The following is a 22221-nucleotide window of genomic DNA, read 5'->3' as shown; positions in this document are numbered from 1 at the left end:
ATCAATGATGAACAGCAGTAGAGTTTAATTAAAAAGGTTTTCTTGCCACTGCTGTCTTGCAAAAGGAACAATCTCAACACACTAACTGAAATTGCGAAAACTATTTTAAACGTAAAGAGGAGTAAGGTAAGAATACGATACGCAGAGATTTGGTAAGGAAGTTCCCCACGTCGTCCTCGCGTGTGGGTACGTCTCCCTCTCAATTTCAAATGAAATTGAGAACTTTGATTATCAATTATTGCCAAATTCGTTGATACAAGGTTATGATACAAAGACAGAATTCTAAATTCCAAGAACTTCTTCTTGTATGAACCTTCACTTGATCTGAGCACGATCAAGAATTTCCTGCACGAAATTGCAAACAATTCACCGGTTCCACGACCTGCTTGCGAAATCCCCCGATCTCCAAACGCAACGCTGCGGCTGAATCTGTTCTGCAAACGTGACTCACAAACCCTCAAGAACACTCCAGTTCTTGAAGGATAAACCAGTAGGTTTTTCCTCGAAACCCCCTTCAATCTTCAACTCAGCTAGATCCTCGATCGTTCCACTGAAAACCACAGCTAGATCCTTGATCGTACCACTGAACGTTATCTCGATAATCCTTTAATCCAGAGAACAAGAATGGTTATGTGTTGATGTTCTTGAAGAAAAGTGATTGAGAAGATGAAGAAGATGAAGTCTCTTTCAGGTTTCTATGTGCTCTCAAACAATTGCTGCTACACTGCTTTTGATCTTATGTTCAATTGTTTTTCCCTCAAAGAATTCGTACCCAGCCACTGCTGTCACAACACCTCTTATATATGCTGAAAACAGAAACTGTTAGAACACAAAACAAACTTATGCATTGATACATGAGGGTATGCATCGATGCATACTGTAAAGTGAATGAGTTTTTGGTGAAATGGATAAAGCATGGATCGATGCATATTTCGTATGTATTGATGCATATGACATTTCCACTAACATGTATCGATGCCTAATACGTATGCATTGATACATAGGCTGTTTCAACTGATCATGCATCGATGCAAGGATCGTTTGGATCGATCCATAGAGCATTTTGCCTTTCATGTGTCGACACATGACTCGTATGCATCGATGCATACTGAACAAAAAAAATGTTGTGATTTACCACATGCTGTATGGATCGATGCATAGGCTTATGTGTTGATGCATACTGACACAAAATGGATTTTATGTGTTATTTTAAGAGGAGTATCAATGTAGGTCTTTATGTATAGTTATGCAACAATAGAATGGGATAAAAACACAATAAAAACACAAATGTATCATGTAATGTAATGCACAGCCAACATTTGGATGATGATCACACAATTTGCTATCATTCAAAATTAATTCAAAGTAAAGAATTTTCTCACAACATCTGCTTCAACATCAGCACCTGTGCACCATATCAGACATCCTCTTTGACATCTGTAAACAGAATAACATTCTTGTAAGACCCCAATTTTGTTCCTAAGATCCCTCATGGCATCATATCATATCATTGCATAGCCTCAAGGATCATTGGACACCTTGCTTCCTTCCCTGTGGGTGGGTTATCCTCTTTTGAGTGGTTCTTGATCACCAAGCGTTCCTTGCAGTCATATGTCATTGCTTTTCTTTTAATCACTAACCAAAAATGTACAAAAATATATCATCTAACCTTTGTCTTGCAGATGAAGCAATAACAGGTCAAGGCAATTAAAGGCATTCATTGAGCAATAGATGGTGGTCATTCTTGAGATTTGGACCCCACAATCATTCACAAGAGTTCATATGAGCTATGATGTCATTTTGAAACAAAATCCCAAGTGGTAGAGGCTTGAATTTCATCAGGACATTTTCAGGTCATCTGAAGACCTAGAAAGTCAACTACAAAGTCAACTGTGGATTTGGAGGTGGGAAGTGATTAGAGATACTTAATTCATGTTCAAACAAGTCTCATTTGACATTTCAAACACTCACATTGAAGAATTTGAGGTCCAGTAAAAAACTTCCCAAAATAGAAAGCGACCCATAATTTGAACTTTCCAAAAATGGAAGGGTTTTGGACCAACTTCAACTCAATCTTACATCATCAAAAAAGCTTCAAATGAAATTTTGTTGAACATGAAAGTTGTAGATCTTTCTCTCCCATTTCCAAAATGTCCAAGATCATGGATTTATGATGTGTGGTTGAGGAGATATGATCCAATCATGGCGAAGTATGCATGGAACTTCAAATAGCCATATCTTTTGATTCAAAGCTCCAAAATGAGTGGTTCTTTTTGCAATATTCTCCTCTTGACCTCTAATTTCCAAATCATGCATCACATTACATGAATTGTCATCACATAATCACTTGTTAATCCATGCCTTTTTGGAGGGAAATTGCAAAATTCAAAAATGGTGCATTGTATGAACTTTTTACCATTGCCATTGGATTTAAAAGAGGATTTTAAGTGACTTTGATGAGAGAAAGAGTACTGTTCACGTGTAAATGGTACATGCACCATGCAACTTTTGATTTTTGCAAAAACCACCTTATTATCATTAAACAAGTTCATTATGGATTAGCAAAGTGATTAGGGCTTCATATAAATACCTAAACCCTAACAGAATTGGGGGGATTAATCATTTTTCACATTTCTAGATCCAAAATTCTCTCTCACTTCAAATTTTTCTCTCATTCATAATTCCATTTTTTTCCAAATAGCATTGCATTTTGACTTCATATTCTTGTTCCTGAGCTTGGATTTAGTGTAGATCAATTGCTGTTTTGTTGAATTCGTGCAAGAATAGTGCAGTCCAAGTTCATGAAGTTGAAAATGGCATTTCTGTTTTGAGCTAGATCTAGTACCATTCAAGCTTCAATTGCTTCATCAAGCTTCATTTCAAGCATTGTAGAGTGGAATTGGACCAGTACAAGCTGTGGATCATGGCATTTCAAAGGTTCTGCACTTCAAGAGGTCATAATTCGAACCTTTTAATTTTGAAATCCATGTATATATTAGTGTAGATCTTGTTCTCCTGGTAATTCTGGTGAAAGAATCGTGTGATTAGGTGCTGTTTTGAGCTAGATATGCATGATTGAATATTTGACATGTTGAAATGATTTTGATCGATTCCTTCTATTCATGATGTTTTATGCTTAGCTTTTTGTGGATCCGTGTTCTATGTTGCATGAGGATTAATTTGGTATGCTATTTGTTAATTTCTGGACAATTGCTAGAAAAAAATTGGAAATCGTATGAAGGTTCTTCAATCTTCATCTTCTTCCTCATGAAGAAGATGAAGTTCATCATTAGCTACGAGTTTTGGGAAATTAGCCACGATTTTGCTACGAACTTCAGGATTAGCTACGAATTTTGAGCGCGCTAGGGTTTTACAGGGAAGCGACGTCGTTTTAGGTTTAGCGCGCAAATTTGAATGTGGACCAGGTTCGAATCCCACCAAGCGCGTTTGTCCAATTGCTTCATCATTTTCACATATTTTTCCATGCTTGTTCATGTTTTGACTTCATTTTTTTTCCAAACTTCATAAAATCATATAAAATTGAAAAATCATCCAAAGTGATCCCAATTTTTTGCAAAATTCTCCTTATTCTGTCTAGTTTTTTATCATTATGATTTCCAAAATTGTGCATGGCTGGATTTTATTTGGTGCTAGGTTGATTGATCATATGTCCATTTGTGACCTTGCCTTGCTTATCCTGTTGTGAAATGCTTGTTTTTAATCCAATGAACTTGAAATTTTGCATGTTGATTCTAGACACATAGCTTGACATTTTGGTTTTGGTTTGACATTTTTCTCAATTACCATTTCTGTTTTATGTTTGTGTTAACTTGGTGTGACAATTTGTGTCACACCTTTGATTGTCCAACTTGTGCAACTTGATTTCTATGACAAATGATCTCTGATTCCTCTGATTTTGTGTATGTTGATCATGTTAGATGTCTTGAATGCTCTTGAATTTTTCCAGATTTATTTGAATCATTTCTGTTTTGATTTGAATTTTTCATTCATGATGATCACATATGAGCTTTGAAATTGCCTTTGACTTCACTTGATCATGAAATGCTTTCGATGGATGATTTTGATGTGAGCCTTTTTAGGATATGTCAATTTGTGTTTGAAGTTGCAATGTGTTGAATTTCAGCTCCTGTTTTGAATTTTTTCTTCATCTTTGACCCTAGGCTTTGACCTAGTGGTTTGTTGCTTACATGTGAGCTTTGATTTCAGGTTTAAGCATCCAAGTTCCATAGTTGATGATGCTTCATCATGTGAATGTTGATGTTTGCTTTTGATTGCTAACACTTGTGTGTTTTTTAGGTTGATGCTAACTCATTTGAGTTTACATTATGGCTTACACATCTTGTACATTGGGATTGTCTGTTGCTTATTGACTGTTGTCTGTTTGTCTGAGTATTGTACTGATTTGTTTAGTGTTTCCACAAGTACCTAAGTTGCTTTAAGTTCATTTGAACTTTGCTTTGCTTGGTTGCTTAACCACTTAGGTATAATCCCTAATCTTCATGTAGTCTGGAAGACCTACTATTATTGGTAGGCACCTGTCTGAAGCCCTCCTTAAGAGGCAATGTTTGTGCTTGTTTAATTTTGTGCCAAGCAGGTAAAGTCCTCTTAAGATGCAATTGGCAGATAAAAGAGATGTGGAATCCATCTCCTGCTACTCAGTGTGTCATTCACCTTCCTCACACCATGTGTTGATGCATTGTGAATAAGAACCCAAGATCTTATAGAGTCAATCATTTGTGGAGAAGAGTTCCTACTTTCTGAACTCCCACACTTTCCATTGTTTAAAGCTCTCCCTGACCAGGGATAAGAGATATGAGGCACACCCCTCATCTCCATTTCATCTGCTTCACCCTAACTCTCAATGTTAGGGTTAAGAGCTCAAAATACCCCATTCCAGTTGGCTGTAAAGCCTAACCTTGCTTGAGCCTAATTGATTGTGTATAGTGTGTGCTAATTGACTTGTTTGTTTGCTTACTTGATTCATCTGTGCATATTTGCTCGAGTATGCCTTTGTGCATGTATCTTCATTACTTGCATATCATTTCATAAACATTGTTCATTACTTTGTAACATTTTGTTTTGTCCATGGAGGAGGCAAGCATAAGTCCATTAATTGGTAGTTGTTTCCTGTGATTCGGTAGGAGACTAGTATAAGTCCATTGATTGGCATCTGGTATCCATGTTTTGTTTGTTTAAGGAGACTGGTATAAGTCCATTGATTGGCATCTGGTATCCATGTTTTGTTTGTTTTAGGAGACTGGTATAAGTCCATTGATTGGCATCTGGTATCCATGTTTCTCTATGTTTTAGGAGACTAGTATAAGTCCATTGATTGGCATCTGGTATCCATGTTTCTTTTTGTTTTGTGAGATTGGTATAAGTCCATTGATTGGCATCCGATATCCATTTACTTTGTTCATCTGTTACTTGCTTGTTGCCTATTCCAAAGGAATCACTTGAATCATCTACATATGATCTCAAGAGGTGAACATCTAAGAAGTTTTACATCCCTTAACCCTCCCACCTTTTCTTTCTTTAGACCTTCATTTGCATGTTAACCCAAAATTCAAAAACTATTGTGCAAACATTTTCATTTGTTTTTCAAATTAGAAACCTAGGCCCTAAGCCTCTGATTTTCCCACTCCATTTTCACAATACTTCTCCTGAATTGAATCTAATGTCAACTTTGACCCTTTTTGTGAACACTCCTAATTGGTTAATTTCACTCACTCGATTACTTTGGTGGCCCAAGTCCACTTCTTAATCAAGTTTTCATGCATTAGCCATAGGTTTCAATTATCTTAGTGGTTGATGTTAATCTCGCCTTTTGTCCTTAGTGATCGAACTGTAAGACTTCCATACTGAAAACAGGGTTAACCCCTCTAGTATGTCGAAGCTATTCTCACATGGTGGACTTGTTGTTGATATAGGTTGAGTTTTCTCCCGTGGATAATGAAAGACCTTAGGGCTTTTGTTTAAAATCAATCCACTCACTTACTTTTGGAAATCTTTTAGCCGAACTACGGCGTTTTGATCCTTACCTTCCATGGAAAGGTACATAGGCAACGGGTTCATCCATTCAAACACAAAAATAATAACTTGTATATTCTTTTCTCATCCCTTCAATCCATGTTTGCACAATACATATTTCATAAACAAATAACATTCATACAACAAGTTGTGAAAAGGGCTCTCTAGGAGTACCTAGGACGTTTTGGGTGCCTAACACCTTCCCATTGCGTAATTAATCCCTTACCCAGATCTCTGACCTTTTCATTAGTTTTCTATGTGTAAAACTTCTTAGGCTTTTGTTCGCTTTTTAGCCATTCCTTTGGATAAATAAAAGTGCGGTGGCGACTCTATCTTTGTATGCTTTGCTTTTGATTTAATCAATAAATCATAAAGTGACGAATACACCGCTACAGAAAAGTGGCGACTCTGCTGGGGAGAGAAATTTCTTGGTGGTTTTGCCTATTTTTCACCTTTGTTGTATGATATTTGTTTATTTGTTATATGACATATTTTTGTACAATTTGGGATTACTGTATTGATTGTAATGCTTGAATTGCCTGATATACAATTGCTTGTTTGCTTGGTGATCTCTGTGAGATGAGTTCTATACCCGAACTCGAGTGCACCTTAGGATAGGAGAATGGCGTAGTCTCGTTGACTTGTGTGGAGTAATAATGTCACACAAGTTATTTGTGGTTAGGCATTATTCTTTTAACATGTGCCTTAGAAGCCAAGGACCTTAGTTTACCAAGCCCATCTTGGCCTATTTCTAGGACGTAGTGCGGAGGTCGTTCAGATGTAAGATCTGATGCGATTATTACGCGATACTACACTCATAAGAGTCTCTCTTGAGAATATTTTTGGAATACGAGTATTCGTTCCTCCGATAATATTCGAAAGATGGGATGATGACTATGGGAACCTCTTGTAGAACATGATCGGCAGGTTTAAACCCTAGTACACTCCCTTTGGGTGGTTCTTAACCGAGACTCCATGCTCGTGTCTCTCAACAAACCTGTGATTCATGGTTGAGTCGTTCAGACATCCTTAATATCAATGGAACTTGGGTGTCGATAAGGTGTAAACCATAATCCACCAAAATGGATGATTGATATTAAGGATGATTGAGCCGGTTCATGTAACGTTAATATCAATGGAACTTGGGTGTCGATAAGGTGAAAACCATAATCCACCAAAATGGATGATTGATATTAAGGATACTATAAGCTTTCCCATGACCTTTGTCTGGTGTGATTTGCTTGATCCTTGAGTGTGATTGTTGCATTCATACATTCATGCATTCATCTGCATTCATGTCATCAGCAAAATCAGAAAATTTTCAAGGAACTTAAAGGGTTTATTTGCAAAATTTTCTGACATGGAAAGACCAAAAAGGCATACAAAGAAGTACAGCTTTCGACAACCCGATTTGAAAGAGTTAAGGAATCTGACATCTTATGTATTAGATCCCTTGGGTTTCAAAGCTCGCTATGGGAAGCTTCTACCTCTGTTGACTACTCAGGTTGATGAAGGGTTGATGAGTACTTTGGCGCAGTTCTATGATCCTTTGTATCACTGCTTCTCTTTTCCGGACTTTCAGTTGTTGCCTACGCTCGAGGAGTATGCTCATCTTGTGGGTATTCCTATTCTGGATCAGGTGCCGTTCAGTGGCTTAGAGAGTATTCCGACTTCTCGAGAGATCGCAGTCTTGTTGCACATAGATGAATCCTTGGTTAAAGCCCATATGACCACCAAAGGTGGAATTCAGGGTCTTCCTTCTGATTTCCTCATCGCTCAAGCTACCGTTTATAGGAAGGCCATGAGTGAGGATGCCTTTGAGGCCATATTTGTGTTGCTCATCTATGGTTTGGTATTGTTCCCCAACATCGACAAATTTGTGGATGTGAACGCCATTAGGATCTTTTCAGTTCTTAATCCCATTCCTACTCTGTTGGGTGATACCTATTTCTCTTTGCATCTGAGGAATGCAAAGGGTGGAGGAGCTATTGTGTGTTGTTTGCCTCTGTTGTATAAGTGGTTTATTTCTCACTTACCGCAGACGGCCGCTTTCAAGGAGAACAAGGGATGTCTACGGTGGTCTACAAGACTTATGTCTCTCACTAATGACGATATCTCTTGGTATGATCGCGTGTATGACACAGTTCAGATCATTGACTATTGTGGTGAATTCCCTAATGTGCCTCTTCTTGGTACATGTGGTGGGATCAGTTACAACCCTATCTTAGCACGTCGTCAGCTTGGGTTCCCCCTAAAGGATAAACCTCATAACATTCTGTTAGAAGGTGTGTTCTTTCAGGAGGGTAAAGATCCCCAAGGCCTGAAAGCCAGGATGGTCCGCGCTTGGCGCAAGATTCACAAGAAGGGTAGAAGTGAATTGGGTCCGAAGAATTGCATTGCTTTGGAGCCATACACGACTTGGGTAAGGCAGAGAGCATTAGAGTATCTTATGCCTTATGATTATCCGAGACCTACACCTTTGGTTGTGGCCGGGCCTTCAACCCTCCCTAACCAAGGCGTAGAGGAATTGAGAGACGAAGACCTTTCACGTGCCCGGATCCGTGAAAGAGAAGAGTTGCTTCAACAGCTTAAGGAGAAGGACGCTCTGATCGAATTCCTCGAGCATCAGGTGATAGATGATCCGAATGATACCTGGACTTCTTTGCTTCCTCAGTCTTCTAAATTCTGGAAGAGGAAGTATGATCGGCTTGCTAAGGAGAAAGCGGATATGGAAGCAGCATACGAGAGAGAGATTAAGAGGCTTTGTGCATCTCGTCTTCCAGCATCTCGAGCTTCTAGGGATCCATAGGATGTTCATTTTCCTTTTCCCTTGTAATAATCAATAATGATGTACTTCTTTGTCTCGAATATATATTTGATGAGATGTTTTCCATATGCGATTAAAATGATTAATTTCAAAATTGCAAATAATACCCTAAAAGTTCCTTGAAATAAAAACAAAGCATATGCACGAGCATTGCATGCATCATTTTGCATAAGCAGGTGTTGTTCCGGTCTTCTTGTCTGTGGCCTAACTCTGTGCTCTTCATTTATTTTGAAGACAAGCTGACTCATCGGTACTACACCCGAGCTAATTCTGCAAGAGTGATGGATCAACTCGAACAAGAGAACCGTGAGCTGAAGGAAGAGGTCGCCAAATTGAGCGCTCTGATGGAGCAATTCTTGGCTGCTCAGAATCAACCTTCTCCACCACCTGCAACTCCTCCCCAGAGGACTGTTATTTCTGAGGTTGCTTCGTCAACAATGCCAGCTGCCAGTGCCCATTTTGTGCCGAATGCCATGCCGTCCGGGTTTCCTTGGGGTATGCCTCCAAGTTTTATGCCAGATCTTCCAGCTCCTACCTTTGCTTATATGCCGGCATCTAGCCCGGTCCTTACGATGCCTCCTCCTGTCGTGCATACCATTCCCAGGGTAGACGACACCATCTATCATTCTGAGCCGTCTGAGGGCCCAGATGTTAATGAAAAGATGGATGCGATGAATGACCAATTTCTTGAACTCCGCAAGGAATTAAAGACCCTTAGAGGGAAAGATTTGTTCGGCAAGTCTGCTGCTGAACTCTGCTTGGTTCCCGGTGTTAAGATACCTGTCAAATTCAAAGTCCCAGACTTTGAGAAGTATAAGGGGAACACCTGCCCGCTCAGTCACCTGGTTATGTACGCCAGGAAAATGTCTACTCAGACAGATAATGATCAGTTGCTGATTCATTACTTCCAGGATAGCTTGTCCGGTGCAGCTCTTCGGTGGTATATGAGCCTTGATAGTGCAAATATCTGTTCCTTCAACGATCTTGGCGACGCCTTTGTCAAGCAGTACAAATATAATGTTGATATGGCTCCTGACCGTGATCAACTCAGAGCCATGTCCCAGAAGGACAAAGAGACATTCAAAGAGTACGCCCAGAGGTGGCGAGAGCTAGCAGCTCAGATTACTCCTCCGCTGGAAGAGAAGGAGATGACTAAGATCTTTCTGAAGACTCTTAGTTCATTTTATTATGAGCGGATGATTGCAAGTGCTCCCTCTGATTTCACTGAAATGGTGAGCATGGGGATGCGTTTGGAGGAAGGAGCCCGGGAAGGACGTTTATCCAAAGATGAAGGCTCTTCTAAACGATATGGGGCGTTTAAGAAGAAAGATGGGGAGGCACGTGCTGTGCAATCCCATGTTAAACCCAGAAGACCCTCTGATAGGAGGAAACCTGTGCGTCATCAGCACCAGGTGGCTAGTGTAGCATCTGTCTTCAGGGATAATTATCAGCATCAACAACATCAGCAGTATCAACATCAGCAACACAATCAACAACAATCTTCTCAACCTTATCATCAACAACAGCATCTCCCTCAGCAGCAGGCCTACCAGCCTCGTAGTAGTAATCCAGCTGGTCAGAATTATGAGAGGAAGAAGATCACTTTCGATCCGATTCCTGTATCGTATGCGGAGCTGTATCCCTCTTTAATAGAGCGGAAACTGATTACTCCAAGGGATCCTCCGGCTATACCTGCTAACCCTCAGTGGTGGTATAAGCCCGATTTGCACTCTGTCTATCATTCTGGCGCTCCGGGCCACAATGTAGAGAACTGCTTTCAGTTGAAGACTAAGGTTCAGGACCTTATGAGATGCGGTATATTGAGCTTCGAGGACTCTGGCCCCAATGTTAAGAAGAACCCATTGCCCGAGCATGGGAAGTCCTTTAACATGGTCCAGGGTTGCCCTGGCAAATACAAAGTCAAATATGTAAGCCATATTCGACAGTCATTGGTCGAGTTGCATCGGTTGCTGTGTGATTACAGTCATTTGGAGCACGACCATAACAGATGCCGTATCTGCTCTGTCAACAGATTGGGTTGTCGCCAAGTGCGAAAGGATCTTCAAGAGTTGCTAGATGATGGGACTATTGAGATTTTGCATAACAGAAACGTTGATGAAGATGAACCTGAGGTGAATGTGATTTCTCCTGTGTTCAAGATTCCAGAGCCTGTTGTTATCCGATATGATGGTAGCAAACAGAAGGTTTCTCCTTCTCTGGTCATCAAGCCTGCAGGCCCTGTGCCTTATTCTTCTGAGAAAGCGATTCCCTTTCGTTACAGTGTTGTTGCTGTTGAAGAAGGGAAAGAAGTGTCGTTACCTTCAACCTCTGTGGTAAACATTGCTGATGTGAGCGGGTTGACCCGTAGTGGTCGTGTGTTTTCTGCACCCCCAAAGACTCACGTTGTTTCTGATTCTGCTGAGCGTCCGGTTGGGACTGTAGTGAATGTTCTGAATCCGGCACCTGTTGCCAAACCCTCCTCGGTACAAAAGACTCCTGTTTCTTCTGTTGGCCCGAGTAGCATCGCGAATGAAGACTGTGATGAGATGCTGAGGCTCATCAAGAAGAGTGAGTACAATGTTGTAGATCAGCTTCTACAAACGCCGTCCAAGATCTCCGTGCTATCTTTGCTTCTGAATTCAGAACCTCATAGGGAGGCTCTGCAGAAAGTATTGGACCTGGCTTATGTCGATCATGATGTCACGATTGAGCAGTTTGACAGTATTGTTGCAAACATCACTGCTTGCAACACTTTGAGTTTCTGTGACGCTGATCTCCCTGAGGAGGGAAGAGACCACAACATGGCTTTACATATATCCCTGAACTGCAAGAACGACGCCATGTCCAACGTGCTGGTGGACACTGGGTCATCTCTAAATGTATTGCCGAAGACCACTCTTTCAAGATTGTCATATCAGGGGCCTCCCATGAGGCAGAGTGGTGTTGTTGTGAAAGCTTTCGATGGGTCGCGTAAGACCGTGATTGGGGAAGTTGATCTCCCAATCAAGATTGGACCAAGCGATTTCCAGATCACCTTTCAGGTTATGGGTATCCACCCATCTTATAGCTGTCTCCTTGGTAGACCATGGATTCACGAGGCTGGCGCCGTGACATCCACCCTACACCAGAAGCTGAAATTCGTTAAGAATAAGAAACTGGTTGTGGTAGGGGGAGAAAAGGCTCTCCTGGTTAGCCACTTGTCTTCTTTCTCCTATATTGATGTTGAGGATGAAGTTGGAACGCCTTTCCAAGCTTTGTCTATTGCTGAGCCAATTGAGAAGAAGTTTCCTTCATTTGCTTCCTATCGTGATGCGAAACTGGCCATTGAATGTGGTGTAGTTGCTGGGTTAGGGAAGATGATTGAGCTTAAAGACAATAAGTCCCGAGCTGGCATTGGCTATTCTTCTGGGGCATTCAACGAGCAAGGGCTGTTCAAGAGTGGAGGTTTCATCCACACCAACCAGACTGAAGAAACTGCTGCTATTCTGGAAGAGGATGTAGAAGATTTGAGCAACTTTGTCATTCCTGGTGGTGTCTGCCACAATTGGGTCGCTGTGGATGTTCCTACGGTCATTCATAAGTCAGCGTAATTTGTTCACTTTGTTCAAAAACCCTTCTCCCATGCCAAAAGGAGAAGTGATGACATTGCTGGCATCATATATACAATGATATTTTCATTTAATTAATGCATTGTTAAACATTTGTTTTTCCATTTGTTTTCACTTTTTGCTTTTGCATGAAATCGGTGATCACAAAAAACCCTAAAAAACAAGAATAAAAGCAATCTTTTCATCTGCATAATGATTTGCTTGTTTAAATTCTAAAGCTTTTTATTATCCAAAATCATTATGCAGGTTGATTCTAAAACCCATTGAACATAATGATCCAACGCCATCTCCCAATTTTGAATTCCCTGTATTCGAGGCAGAGGAAGATGATGTTGAAGGGATTCCTGACGAGATTTCCCGTCTCCTTGAGCACGAGAATAAGATCATTCAGCCACGTCTTGAGAATCTGGAAACAGTCAACTTGGGGTCTGAAGATTGTGTTCGTATAGTGAAGATTGGGGCACTCCTTGAAGAGTCTGTCAAGAAGGGGTTGATCAGTTTGCTACGAGAATATTCAGATATCTTTTCTTGGTCGTATGAAGACATGCCGGGTCTAGATACAGATATTGTGCAACATTTCCTGCCTTTGAAGCCTGAGTGCGTGCCTGTGAAGCAGAAGCTCAGAAGAACTCATCCAGATATGGCAGTGAAGATCAAAGAGGAAGTTCGGAAGCAAATTGATGCGGGGTTTCTGGTGACTTCTACATATCCTCTATGGGTAGCCAATATTGTGCCTGTGCCTAAGAAAGACGGAAAAGTCCGTATGTGTGTTGATTACAGTGATTTGAATAAAGCTAGTCCGAAAGATGATTTCCTTCTACCACACATTGATATGTTGGTAGACAATACAACTAAATTCAAAGTCTTCTCGTTTATGGACGGATTTTCTGGTTATAATCAGATTAAGATGGCACCCGAGGATATGGATAAGACAACATTCATCAAACCTTAGGGAACATTCTGTTATCGAGTGATGCCCTTCGGTTTGAAGAACGCCGGAGCCACGTATCAACGTGCCATGACTACCTTGTTTCATGATATGATGCACAAGGAGATAGAGGTTTATGTCGATGACATGATTGCTAAGTCCCGAACGGAAGTTGAACATGTTGAATATTTGTTGAAACTTTTTCAGCGTTTGAGGAAGTACAAGCTTCGTCTGAATCCGAACAAATGTACATTTGGAGTCCGTTCTGGCAAGTTGTTGGGCTTTATAGTCAGCGAGAGAGGTATTGAGGTTGATCTTGCAAAGGTTAAAGCAATACAAGAGATGCCTGCGCCCAAAACCGAGAAGCAAGTCCGAGGTTTTCTTGGCCGCTTGAACTATATTTCCAGATTTATATCCCACATGACTGCCACATGTGCGCCGATATTCAAGCTCCTCCGGAAAGATCAGTCTCTTGATTGGATCGAGGATTGCCAGAAAGTTTTCGACAGTATCAAAGAGTATATGTCTGAACCTCCGATCTTGTCTCCGCATGTAGAAGGAAGACCTCTGATCATGTATCTGACTGTTTTGGAAGACTCGATGGGTTGTGTCCTCGGTCAACAAGACGAATCAGGGAAGAAAGAATCTGTTATCTACTACCTCAGTAAGAAGTTTACTGATTGTGAGTCTCGATACTCTATGCTTGAGAAGACGTGTTGTGCTTTGGCTTGGGCTGCTAAGCGTTTACGCCAGTACATGATAAATCATACAACTTGGTTGATATCCCGAATGCATCCAATCAAGTATATTTTCGAGAAACCTGCTTTAACTGGGAGGATTGCCCGTTGGCAGATGTTGTTGTCTGAGTATGATATCGAGTATCGGGCTCAGAAAGCTATCAAAGGTAGTATCTTGGCTGACCATTTAGCGCACCAGCCGATTGAAGATCATCAGTCTGTTCAGTACGACTTCCTAGATGAGGAGATTCTGTATTTGAAAATGAAAGATTGTGATGAGCCTACACTTGATGAAGGACCAGAACCTGGTTCTAGATGGACGATGGTGTTTGACGGCGCTGTGAATCAGTATGGAAATGGAATTGGGGCAGTAATCATTACTCCTCAAGGCACACATATTCCCTTTACAGCAAGGCTAACTTTCAAATGCACGAATAATATGGCTGAGTATGAAGCCTGTATTATGGGATTGGAAGAATGCGTTGATCTGAGGATCAAGCATCTTGATATGTATGGTGATTCGGCCTTGGTTGTCAATTAGATCAAGGGTGAATGGGAGACAAATCAGCCGGGTCTCATTCCGTATAGAGATTATGCGAGGAGGATTTCAACGTTCTTTACAGAAGTTGACTTTCATCATATTCCTCGAGAGGATAATCGGATGGCAGATGCTCTTGCTACGCTTGCTTCAATGATTGTAGTCAAGTATTGGAATGAAGTTCCCAATATCACCGTGATGCGCTTGGACAGACCAGCTCACATATTTGCAGTTGAAGAAGTCAAAGATGACAAGCCTTGGTATTTTGATATCAAGAATTTCCTCCAGAACCAGGTCTACCCGCCTGGGGCATCTGTGAAAGATAGGAAAACTTTGAGAAGGTTGTCAAGCAGTTTTTACCTCAGTGGTGAAGTGTTGTATAAGAGAAATTATGACATGGTTTTGCTCAGATGCGTGGATAGACACGAAGCAGACCTGTTGATGACTGAGGTCCGTGAGGGTTCATTTGGTACTCATTCCAATGGACATGCCATGGCTAGAAAGATGTTGAGAGCAAGCTACTATTGGCTGACAATGGAGTCTGACTGCTGCAAATATGTGAAGAAATGCCACAAGTGTCAGATTTATGCGGATAAGATTCATATTCCTCCGACACTTCTGAATGTGATTTCATCACCATGGCCTTTCTCTATGTGGGGAATCGACATGATTAGCATGATTGAACCGAAAGCGTCCAACGGACACCGGTTTATTCTCGTAGCAATTGATTACTTCACCAAATGGGTTGAAGCCGCATCATATGCGAATGTGACCAGGCAGGTGGTCGTGAAGTTTATCAAGAATCAGCTTATTTGCCGTTACGGTGTGCCAGATAAGATCATTACCGATAATGGATCTAATCTGAATAACAAGATGATGGAAGAGTTGTGCGCTGAGTTCAAGATTGCACACCATAACTCCTCTCCCTACAGACCCAAGATGAATGGGGTTGTTGAGGCTACCAACAAGAATATCAAGAAGATTATCCAGAAGATGGTTTTTACGTACAAATATTGGCGTGAGATGCTGCCATTTGCTTTGCATGGATATCGTACATTTGTCCGCACTTCAACAGGGGCAACCCCTTTCTCTCTTGTTTACGGTATGGAGGATGGTCTCCCAGTAGAGGTGGAGATCCCATCAATGAGAGTCTTGATGGAAGCCAAGTTGACTGATGCTGAATGGATTCAGAGTCGTTACGACCAACTGAATTTGATTGAAGAGAAGCGATTGACTGCCATGTGCCATGGTCAGTTATATCATCAGAGAATGAAGAAAGCATTCGATAAGAAGGTCAGACCTCGTGTGTTCCGAGAAGGTGACCTTGTGCTCAAGAAAGTCTTGTCTTTCGCGCCTGATTCCAGGGGCAAGTGGACTCCAAACTACGAGGGTCCATATGTTGTCAAGAGAGCCTTTTCAGGCGGAGCTTTGATGCTCACAACTATGGATGGGGAGGATTTCACTCGTCCTGTGAATTCAGATGCAGTCAAGAAATACTTTGCCTAAAAAAAAGTATATGAAAAAAAAACAGAATAGCTCGCTAAGTTGAAAACCCGAAAGGGCGGCTTAGGCAAAAATGAGCGTCTCGGTGGAAAACCCGAAAGGGCGATCCAGGAAAAAATTAGAGACATATAAGAAAAAATGAATTTGCATCCCGCTAGATTGAGTACCTCACCCTGGGGCAATCAAGGCAAAAATTAGGGATTTGGCAAGTAACTGCATCCTGACAAGACTTTCTGTTCCACAACTGTCTTTTCGTCAGAGATTCTCGATTCGTCGTCAACTGAAGCTTCGGGTACATCAGATTCAAATTGGTAGAGAAAGGATCATTATGTTCAATGTAGCCCTCTTCCAATATATATCACTGATTTCAAACTTGTACAGATCTATGGAGTCTTGCCCTTTGCAGGCTACCATTCCATCAAATCAATTTGAGCTTTTTATCCAATTATTTGCACTCTTATTTGTTTCAATTCAACAAATGTTTTGCATGTTTTAATTGATAAAATGTCATTGTTTTAAACAAACAAATTTTTCATAAAATTGTTTTTAAACAAAGTGAACATTCACAATGATAAAAGGATACTTAAGAATTTCTCAGTGCTCTCCCAAGGGTGGCATGATTCCCAACAGGGTAAGACATTCGTTCATTACTCCTGGCATGTTTGTATCCTCTTTCTCCAGATTGTTGTTGGGGTTTCTCCCCAAGCAGAGCTTCTATTGAGTTTGTTTGTGTTCCCAGAACAGAGTGCTTATTGGAAACTTCAGTTTTCCTCTCTTGCAGCATTCTCTCCAGCACGGTCGATTTCCTTTTGGAAGATTCAGCAGTTGGTGGGTTGACACCCCGTTACCTTGTCGTTTTCCCCGGTAAAGTCGCCAGAGGAGTTGTTGATATGATATTTCATCTATGATATCTCCCCATCAGAGTGCTTATTGAGGTTTTCACCTCCCCTCCCTTCAGCAGAGCAATGGTTCTTTCCTCCTCAGCGGTCGTGGTATTTTTCAGAAGGTTGGTATTTGGTGGTTGATCCCCAGTTCTCCCTCTCTTCCTCAAGTAAATCTCCCGTAGATTGGTTGCATGGTGGATGGTATTTGTGTTGATTTCTCCCCTGCAGAGAGTGGGTGATTTCCTGATGTTTTGATCCCCAGTAGAGTGGCTTGTATGGCAGAATCTACTTGTGTGATCTTTTCTCCCTCAGTGGGTTGTTCCCCAATGGAGTCGCTGACAGTATCCCCAATAGAGTTGCTTGTGCGGCTAGATTCTACTTGTGTGTTCTGTTCTCTTCAGCAGTTCTTGCCTGTGCAGCGAACACCTTTTTTTTTCTTAGATAAGAATGATAATCTCTTGCAGGAATCTCATGATTTCTCTACATCTCCAACAGAGTTGCTTCCGTGGCAGTTTCTGCTTGCTGTGAACTTCTGTTCCCCAGTCGGGTTGATTGTTGATCCATTACTCAGAGATTTGGTGATTCCTTTGATATCTCTGATCTCTTGGTTCCCCGCAGATCTTTGCTTTCAGATCTCCAGCAGATTGGCTTTCCAGTTGGATTTCTTATATTTTCCTCTGGAAGTGTAGTACCGGGCGTTTGTTCCCTGGGCCTGTTTGTGTTAGAAATGTCTGTTTTATCAGCATTCATCAAACATAAATCACGCATATTCATGCATAATCATTAACATACAGATATTCATGTTGCATTTTTTGCCATATATCTTTTGTTTGTTGTCTCCTGCTAATGGTGATATAGATCTCCCGAGTAGATCTTCCCAAGCAGATGTCGGGTGTCTAATCTCTCAATATAGAGTCAGCCCTTAAGCAGAAAGTGTTTATCCTTTCCTGCCATTTCCCCACTGAGTTACATCCTCGTGGGTGACGGTTGTTTCCGTTCCCTCCCAACACACATAATGGGACGGGTTTTCCCTTTTGAGTTCTATCCTCATTAGGATGAGTCTTGATTCAGTTCGCCTTTTTGGTTTGATCCTAAATTGGCCCTCTTTTTTTTCAACTGTCTCTTGTGCTTCCCTGTGGTATAAATGAATAGTTGCTTACTAACCGGCGCTCATTCATCTTATCCTCAGTGGAATTTTTGGCTTTCTGCCTACTAACCAGCAGTCGTAAGTCCTATCTGTGTGGTTTATTACCTACTCACCGGTAGTTATAAACCCTATTTTCTCCCCTAGCAGAGTTAACTTTGTTGTTCATCCCAACCGATGACAGTTACTCTTCTATGGTTTTCTACCCAGTATTTTGTAGATGTAATCCCCTCTTTGTGGTTATCTTCATCCAGTATTCGATGTTGATTTTCCCTATCTCTTCTGGGTAATTGCCGTTGCTAGCAATTTTATCCCCAACGGGTCCTTTCACCGTATGCCAGTGATTGTGTTCCTTGGATCATTGATTTTCATCAATGCATTCCCGACGAGTCTTCTTTCATTTACCTTTTTGTTGGTAATGTTTGTTGCTCCTTTGATCGGTCATCATTATATACCTAGTTTGGTATCCCGATGCCTTTCTTTTCGGTCGATCTATCCTTTAACAACTTACAACCCGGTTATGGATAATCTTCCATGCGAGGTTATTATCTACGTTTTGACGGCTATAGATAATATATCTCATGCGCTCTTCGGTCGAAGCCTTTCGTGTTTCCCCAATCGAGTAAGATTCGTTGTCCCTTTGCGGAACCGAATATTCACCCCTTCCTCCTGGATAATTGTCTTGTTCGCGCAATTTATCCCCAGTGAGTCGTCTTTCGTCTACCCTGTTGTTGTTGGTAACGATTGTTTCTCTTTTCGGTTGATTTATCCTTTAACAACCTCCAACCCGGTTATGGATAATCTTCCATGCGAGGTTATTATCTATGTTTTGACGGCTATAGATAATATATCTCATGCACTCTTGGGTCAATCTTTTGATTGTTTTCTCCAGCAGAGTAAGATTCGTATTCCTTGTGGAATCGAATGTCCATCCTATAAACAAGTCTGCTTTTCTAGCTTTCTTCAGGATGATGAGTGTTTTCGAACACAAACCAATTCACGATTTCGGTTGATTTTATCCTTTAACAACCTACAACCCGGTTATGGATAATCTTCCATGCGAGTATATTATCTACGTTTTGACGGCTATAGATAATATATCTCATGCACTCTTTGGTTGAATCCTTTGTTTGTTCCCCAATTGAGTAAGATTCGCATTCTTTACAGAATCGAATATCCATCCTATAAACAAGTCTGCTTTTCTAGCTTTCTTCAGGATGATGAGTGTTTTAGAACACACACCAATTCACGCCTTGGTCGGTCACCTGTTACATACCTACAACCCGGTATCCTTGGTGTTCCTTCCTGTTTGCTCCCTATTATGACTTTGGTCCCCTGTGGAGTCAGATTTCTCTGAGTTGAAGTATACCTTTTTCAGGTTTTCCTCAGATGATTTGGTCGATTGATATCTCTCACCCGTACACAGGTCTTAGATATTCATTCCTCCCGAGCATGTTACTCACTAACCGGTAACATCTCATCCTTTGGCTTCCCCTGGAAAGTCTTTGTTAGATTTCCCCAGCGGAGTTATGGTTATATTCGTGTTGCTGTATTGCGTTCTCCCCAATACACGCATTTTGTGAGTCAGCTTGAGTCTTTCCAATGGATGTGTCTTCCTTTGGAACTCTTTCCTCCCCAGTTGGAGTCCTTTATTCTCCAGTGTAGGTCTCCAGTTTCGAGTCGTGTCCTGCTCACGCAGCGTCAGTTTTCCCTAATTCAGAGTCGTGTCCTGCTCACGCATTCTTTTCTTTTTCTTATCCCCATGAGAGTCCTGTCAGAGTCTCTGTTTCCTAGGAAGTGTATTATTCCTATGGATGGTCTTTTCTCCTGATTTTTCTTTTCTTCTTTGTGGACTCATATTCCCCACAGAGATAATTTGTTTTGCATTCATATATTTGCATCATGAGGTCTCTCAGGGACCAAAAATTTGTCTCATTATTGTTATTTAAGCTCATTCTACCGCGTCGAGATGAAGATTTTAACCTTCACTTCTCCGGCTAGAATGACCTTAAATAGGGGCATCTGTAAGACCCCAATTTTGTCCCTAAGATTCCACATGGCATCATATCATATCATTGCATAGCCTCAAGGATCATTGGACACCTTGCTTCCTTCCCTGTGGGTGGGTTATCCTCTTTTGAGTGGTTCTTGATCACCAAACATTCCTTGCAGTCATATGTCATTGCTTTTCTTTTAATCACTAACCAAAAATGTACAAAAATATGTCATCTAACCTTTGTCTTGCAGATGAAGCAATAATAGGTCAAGGCAATTAAAGGCATTCATTGAGCAATAGATGGTGGTCATTCTTGAGATTTGGACCCCACAATCATTCACAAGAGTTCATATGAGCTATGATGTCATTTTGAAACAAAATCCCAAGTGGTAGAGGCTTGAATTTCATCAGGACATTTTCAGGTCATCTGAAGACCTAGAAAGTCAACTACAAAGTCAACTGTGCTTTTGGAGGTGGGAAGTGATTAGAGATACTTCATTCATGTTCAAACAAGTCTCATTTGACATTTCAAACACTCACATTGAAGAATTTGAGGTCCAGTCAAAAACTTCCCAAAATAGAAAGTGACCCATAATTTGAACTTTCCAAAAATGGAAGGGTTTTGGACCAACTTCAACTCAATCTTACATCATCAAAAAAGCTTCAAATGAAATTTTGTTGAACATGAAAGTTGTAGATCTTTCTCTCTCATTTCCAAAATGTCCAAGATCATGGATTTATGATGTGTGGTTGAGGAGATATAATCCAATCATGGCAAAGTATGCATGGAACTTCAAATGGCCATATCTTTTGATTCAAACCTCCAAAATGAGTGGTTCTTTTTGCAATATTCTCCTCTTGACCTCTAATTTCCAAATCATGCATCATATTACATGAATTGTCATCACATAATCACTTGTTAATCCATGCCTTTTTTGGAGGGAAATTGCAAAATTCAAAAATGGTGCATTGTATGAACTTTTTACCATTGCCATTGGATTTAAAAGAGGATTTTAAGTGACTTTGATGAGAGAAAGAGTATTGTTCACGTGTAAATGGTACATGCACCATGCAACTTTTGATTTTTGCAAAAAACACCTTATTATCATTAACCAAGTTAATTATGGATTAGCAAAGTGATTAGGGCTTCATATAAATACCTAAACCCTAACAGAATTGGGGGGATTAATCATTTTTCACATTTCTAGATCCAAAATTCTCTCTCACTTCAAATTTTTCTCTCATTCATAATTCCATTTTTTTTTCCAAATAGCATTGCATTTTGACTTCATATTCTTGTTCCTGAGCTTGGATTTAGTGTAGATCAATTGTTGTTTTGTTGAATTTGTGCAAGAATAGTGCAGTCCAAGTTCATGAAGTTGAAAATGGCATTTCTGTTTTGAGCTAGATCTAGTACCATTCAAGCTTCAATTGCTTCATCAAGCTTCATTTCAAGCATTGTAGAGTGGAATTGGACCAGTACAAGTTGTGGATCATGGCATTTCAAAGGTTCTGCACTTCAAGAGGTCATAACTCGAACCTTTTTATTTTGAAATCCATGTATATATTAGTGTAGATCTTGTTCTCCTGGTAATTCTGGTGAAAGAATCGTGTGATTTGGTGTTGTTTTGAGCTAGATATGCATGATTGAATATTTGACATGTTGAAATGATTTTGATCGATTCCTTCTATTCATGATGTTTTATGCTTAGCTTTTTGTGGATCCGTGTTCTATGTTGCATGAGGATTAATTTGGTATGCTATTTGTTAATTTCTGGACAATTGCTGGAAAAAATCTGGAAATCGTATGAAGGTTCTTGAATCTTCATCTTCTTCCTCATGAAGAAGATGAAGTTCATCATTAGCTACGAGTTCTGTGAAATTAGCCACGATTTTACTACGAACTTCAGGATTAGCTACGAATTTTGAGCGCGCTAGGGTTTTACAGGGAAGCGACGTCGTTTTAGGTTTAGCGTGCAAATTTGAATGTGGACCAGGTTCGAAT

This window comes from Lathyrus oleraceus, chromosome 3 (assembly GCF_024323335.1).
Source record: "Lathyrus oleraceus cultivar Zhongwan6 chromosome 3, CAAS_Psat_ZW6_1.0, whole genome shotgun sequence".
Taxonomy (NCBI): domain Eukaryota; kingdom Viridiplantae; phylum Streptophyta; class Magnoliopsida; order Fabales; family Fabaceae; genus Lathyrus; species Lathyrus oleraceus.
The sequence above is the reverse complement of the archived record's forward strand: the minus strand, read 5'-3'. Positions refer to the sequence as shown.